The sequence below is a fragment of the Pelophylax lessonae genome (genome assembly GCF_965119305.1).
Source record: "Pelophylax lessonae genome assembly, chromosome: 4".
NCBI classification, from domain to species: Eukaryota; Metazoa; Chordata; class Amphibia; order Anura; family Ranidae; genus Pelophylax; species Pelophylax lessonae.
The window spans coordinates 262,903,484-262,909,483 of NC_138771.1; positions in this window are offsets into that span (position 1 = coordinate 262,903,484).

The following is a 6,000-nucleotide window of genomic DNA, read 5'->3' on the forward strand; positions in this document are numbered from 1 at the left end:
GATGATCTGTGATGCCTATAGAATGTTCCACAACTGAGCAATGGTTACTCTGGCTGATATCTGAAGTGATCTCTATTCCTAGAGGTCTGTGATACCTATAGAAAGTTCCACAACTGAGCAATGGTTACTCTGGCTAATATCTGAAGTGATCTATATTCCTAGAGGTCTGTGATCCCTATAGAAAGTTCCACAACTGAGCAATGGTTACTGTGGCTGATATCTGAAGTGGTCTCTATTCCTAGAGGTCTGTGATCCCTATAGAAAGTTCCACAACTGAGCAATGGTTACTGTGGCTGATATCTGAAGTGGTCTCTATTCCTAGAGGTCTGTGATCCCTATAGAAAGTTCCACAACTGAGCAATGGTTACTGTGGCTGATATCGGAAGTGGTCTCTATTCCTAGAGGTCTGTGATCCCTATAGAAAGTTTCACAAATGAGCAATGGTTACTCTGGCTGATATCTGAAGTGATCTCTATTCCTAGAGGTCCGTGATTCCTATAGAAAGTTCCACAATTGAGCAATGGTTACTCTGGCTGATATCTGAAGTGATCTCTATTCCTAGAGGTCTGTAAACCCTATATAAAGTTCCACAACTGAGCAATGGTTACTCTGGCTGATAGCGGAAGTGATCTCTATTCCTAGAGGTCTGTGACCCCTATAGAAAGTTCCACCACTGAGCAATGGTTACTGTGGCTGATATCTGAAGTGATCTCTATTCCTAGAGGTCTGTGATCCCTATAGAAAGTTCCACAACTGAGCAATGGTTACTGTGGCTGATATCTGAAGTGATCTCTATTCCTAGAGGTCTGTGATCCCTATAGAAAGTTTCACAACTGAGCAATGGTTACTCTGGCTGATATCTGAAGTGATCTCTATTCCTAGAGGTCTGTGACCCCTATAGAAAGTTCCACCACTGAGCAATGGTTACTGTGGCTGATATCTGAAGTGATCTCTATTCCTAGAGGTCTGTGATCCCTATAGAAAGTTTCACAACTGAGCAATGGTTACTGTGGCTGATATCTGAAGTGATCTCTATTCCTAGAGGTCTGTGATCCCTATAGAAAGTTTCACAACTGAGCAATGGTTACTGTGGCTGATATCTGAAGTGATCTCTATTCCTAGAAGTCCTAGAGCCGTGTGAAAGGGACCTTACTAATTAGGTGACTTCTGAAGGCAATTGTTTCCACTAGATTTTAAATAGGGGGTATAAAAGTAAAGGGGGCTGAATACAAATGCCAATCACAAATGCCAATCAAATGATCTGTTCAAGCTTTAAACATCTCATGGAGCACGGTTCAATCCATCATCCGAAAATGGAAAGTGTTTAGCACAACTGCAAACCTACCAAGACATGACCGTCCACCGAAACTGACAGGCCGGGCAAGGAGAGCATTAATCAGAGAAGCAGCCAAGAGGCCCATGGTAACTCTGGAAGATCTGCAGAGATCCACAGCTCAGGTAGGAGAATCTGTCCACAGGACAACTATTCGTTAGCACTCCATTTGTCATTTGCAAGAATCCATGTGGGGGACACAGTAAACATGTGGAAGAAGGGGCTCTGGTCAAATAAGACCAAAATTGAACTTTTTAGCCTAAAAGCAAAACACTATGTGTTGCGGAAAACTAACACTACACATCAACCTGCACACACCATCTCCACCGTGAAACATGGTGGTGACAGCACCATGGTGTGTGGATGCTTTTCTTCAGCAGGGACAGGAAGGCCGGTCAGAGTTGATGGGAAGATAGTTGGAGCCAAATACAAGGAAATCTTAGATGAAAACATGTTAGACTGGGGTATAGGTTTACCTTCCAGATGCTCTCCATCCAATCTGATAGAGCTTGAAGCTTTGGAAAAAAGAATAGGCAACATTTTCACTTTGCAAAGGTGGTAGAGACATATCAAAAAGAATTGCAGCTGTAATTGCAGTGAAAGGCAATATTGTAATTGCAGTGGAAGGCAACATTTTTACATGTGCAAAGCTGGTAGAGACATATCAAAAAGACTTGCAGCTGTAATTGCAGCGAAAGGTGATTCTACATAATTTTGGCTCAGTGGGGCTGAAAACAAATGCAGGCCACACTTTTCAGATATTTATTTGTAAAAAATGTTGAAAACAGTTTATAATTTTCCTTCCATTTCACAATTATGTGCCACCTTGTGTTGGTCTATCACATAAAATCCCAATAAAATACATATACTGTACGTCTTTGGTTGTAATATGACAAAATGTGGACAATTTAAAGGGGTATGAATACTTTTTCAAGGCACTGTATATAGGTGAATTAGGACCTCATTCTTCCCGCTGGTGATTCCTCTAATAACTAATGGCAGCACCCCAAAACAGAAACTGCATACAATCCTGCTGGTGATTCCCTCTAGTATCTAAAGATATGTACAGACTCTCCTTCCTCTGAATCCAAACCTCCTACCTCTGGCTGGTGATCTCTGTAGTGATAACTAAAGATATATATATATATATATATATATATATATATATATATATATATATATATATTGGACGATTTGTCCAATGATCCAGACACAATCTGATGGCTCGGATTTCCAGGACATTGATCGGTAGTCTGGACTCTTCCAGTGTCCAGACCCCCTGAGCAGAGTTATGGCCTAGGACGCCTCCCCACCCGGACAGGCTAGCATCCGTGGTGGCCACTGTCCAATACAAGGGGAGAAAAGATTTGCCCTGTCGAAGCGCAGGAGAATGAAGCCACCAGATCAGGGAACCTCTTGTTCCCCGGCTCAGCCGGATCTGATTTTCCAAAGACTGCTGACACTTGTCACATTTGGCCAGAATCTCCCTTTGCAGGGATCTCATATGGAATTGTGCACCACCTTGAAGGTAGAGACTAGTAGGCCCAGCACCCGCATGCATGTCCGGAGGCATGACCATATGCTGGACATTAGAGATGTCGCGAACATAAAATTTTATGTTCGCAAACAGCGAACGCAAACTTCCGCAAATGTTTGCAAACGGGCGAACCGCCATAGACTTCAATAGGCAGGCGAGTATTAAAACCCACAGGGACTCTTTCTGGCCACAATAGGGATGGAAAAGTTGTTTCAAGGGGACTAACACCTGGACTGTGGCATGCCGGAGGGGGATCCATGGCAAAACTCCCATGGAAAATTACGTAGTTGACGCAGAGTCGGGTTTTAATCCATAAATCACCTAACATTCCTAAATTGTTTGGAATAACGTGCTTTAAAACATCCAGTGTGTGTATACGATCAGGTATGATGTTGTATTGATCAGGTAGTGTAAGGGTTACGCCCGCTTCACAGTGACAGACTAAACTCCCCGTTTAACGCACCGCAAACATCCGAAAACAGTCCATTTGCAGTGGGCATAGTACAGTCTGTGGGCCTGACTCACTGGCAGGCAACTTCAATTATATTACAGAGGAAAAATTAAATATATAAATATCACTACTTGTACTAAATTAATAGACCATCCTTCCTAGGAACTGTAAACAGGTTTGAGTAAAACCCCTGAAAACTTTCCGAAGTCAGAACCGGAAGAATGACCCCTTGAAGTACCAGGTCTTGCACCACCCCAAAGAGAGCCTGTAAGCGGCCCGGGGACAGGCACACATTGGATGGAAAGAACCTTGTAGCCGGACTGTATTACTTTGTGGACCCACTAAAGAAGTCCATGGGTCCAGGAACCAGCGAAGATGACCCCCTACCCCAGATATGGGTGAGGGCGCACCTTCATGCTGAAGGAGCCTTGTCCACAGGTCTGGAGAATCCCACTCTCGACTTTCCAGACAAAGGTCACTTGGATCCTCCTGAGGAGGCCCTTAAAGGCTTTGATCCCTTGTCAGCCAACCCTGAGGGACAAAAAAACTTCTTGTGACCCGAGAAGGACAGGCCATGAAGATCCTTGCCCTTACTAGCCTGTGGAAGAAAAGTACTTTTCCCCCATGTTAGACCCTTAATGATGTCCAGGGTAGCTCCAAAACAGGCAAACTCCTTGAAAAGGGAGAAGATTGGTTAAGGCCTTTTTAAAAGTCTGGTCCACAGACCAACATTTGAGCCAAAAAAAAAACCTAAGGACCACTGCGGAAACAGATAGTCTAGCAAGCAGGGGAGCCACATCCAAGGAGGCATCACAGATAAACTGCAGCCTCTGGACAAACTGGTCCCCTAGCTCAGCAAAGGCAGAAGTTTAGCTCACTCGGTCAGATTTTGCAACAGCAGGGCAATGGTGAACACCAGCCTAAATGCCGAACCAGCCACAATGTACATATTGCGGTCCACAGCCTCCGCCTTCCTGTAAGCCCATTAGTCTCGCCACCCCACAGAACAAGCACTGGCAGCACCAGGATAATCTGCACTCCACGTGCAGGGTCCAGGGAAGGAAGAGACCCAGGAGTCAGCACCAGGGGAGGGGCTCCCACAGCCGAAATCGCCACCCAGAAAGGCTCCACTGTCATGGCCACTGCTATTTCCAATACAGAATTAACGCAAATGGCTGCCAGACTACACAAACATGGCCACCGCATGTTACAGCACACGGGCTACAACAAAATGGCAGCCAATCACCGATCACCAGAGGCACACATCCCCCTGTCCCAGCCCCAGGAGGTAGGCCAGACCACCACACAGCCCCAGTATAGGTGGAGGGGGGGTGGCCCTCAGGGACCACCAGACACAAGAGTTGGGTGCCTAATGGGAAGGAGGGGAACCCTAGGTCCGACCATCCCATGAAAGGGGCCCATGTCCACCCCAAAACCCTCCAGGGGTAGAGGGTAGAGAGCGGATTACCATACCAGGAACCAGGGGGGCACCGCTCCAGACAGAACCTCCTCTCCATCGAAATGGGGGGGGGGGCTGTTGGCCAGGAGGAACGCTGTGACGCAGGCCAAAACCCAGTTGTATGGGACCTCACGAGGCATTTAACTCCCAGGCCAGCCCCTGTCCAATGGGGTTATGTCACAGCAGCCGACCTGGCGTGTAGCTAAGGTGCGCACACGCTCGCTAGCCAGACTGGGGTGACCACTGGATCTAGATTATCCATTCCGGCAGTTGATTGTAGATCGCACAGAAATAAAATAGAAAAAAATCTATCTAAAGGGAAAAATATTGCTGGGACCAATGATCCCAGCAAAGAATTAGGTCCTTACTCCTGACTAGGCAGAAAAAAAGAAAAAAAGACTGAGTACCTATAGCAGAGAGTGGGGTTTTAACCCCTGGGACTGCCCATAGGCGTAATCAGTCTTTTTTTTCTGCCCAGTGTCCTACTCCTGTATGGGGCAGTATAACCCAAAGGTTAAGAAGATCAGAAGCTGTGTCCGTCAATGAACAAAAGAGAAAGTGCAATTTTAATAACTAGGGATGTCTAGTGGGTAGAGTGAGCCCATGGGTGTTTCTTGTTTGTTTTTAGGACTACTGAAAGACACAAGCTGTGCAGTGCTCAACCAAATAATGAGTGAACACATAATGAATTATTTATGAAGTGCAAAAATGCATGTAACTTGCATATATGTAGTGATAAAGATAAAAATGCAATTTCATTTAAGTAATCGAATGTCCACAAAACAGTCTCTAGTCAAGAACAACTATCTCTAGAGTGACCCTCAATCATCAGGTAAAGACATCCAGTGCTTCTTCATACAACTAATAATGCATTCATGGTGTGCCAAATTCCATCACCAGAAATATAAGTAAAGCCAGCCTGTCAAACGCAACAGTTTCACTGACTTCCTATTATGGTCTCTAGAGCCCATTCTTCTATAGTAATCCAAGGTAGCTGAATTGACACAAGAAAAAGAGCGCAATTGCTTAGGACCATGATATTAACCCTAAGGCATCCAAAATGTACATAAAAGAACAGGGATAAAACAAAAAGCTGAATAGGCCTATCCTGTGGAAAAATTCTCACCACACAAAGGCCTAGTGGAATAATATAGTGTAGTATTTTATTGTAAAATCTAAAATTACAAGCAGTATAAAAACCACGTGGAAAAAACAATGCA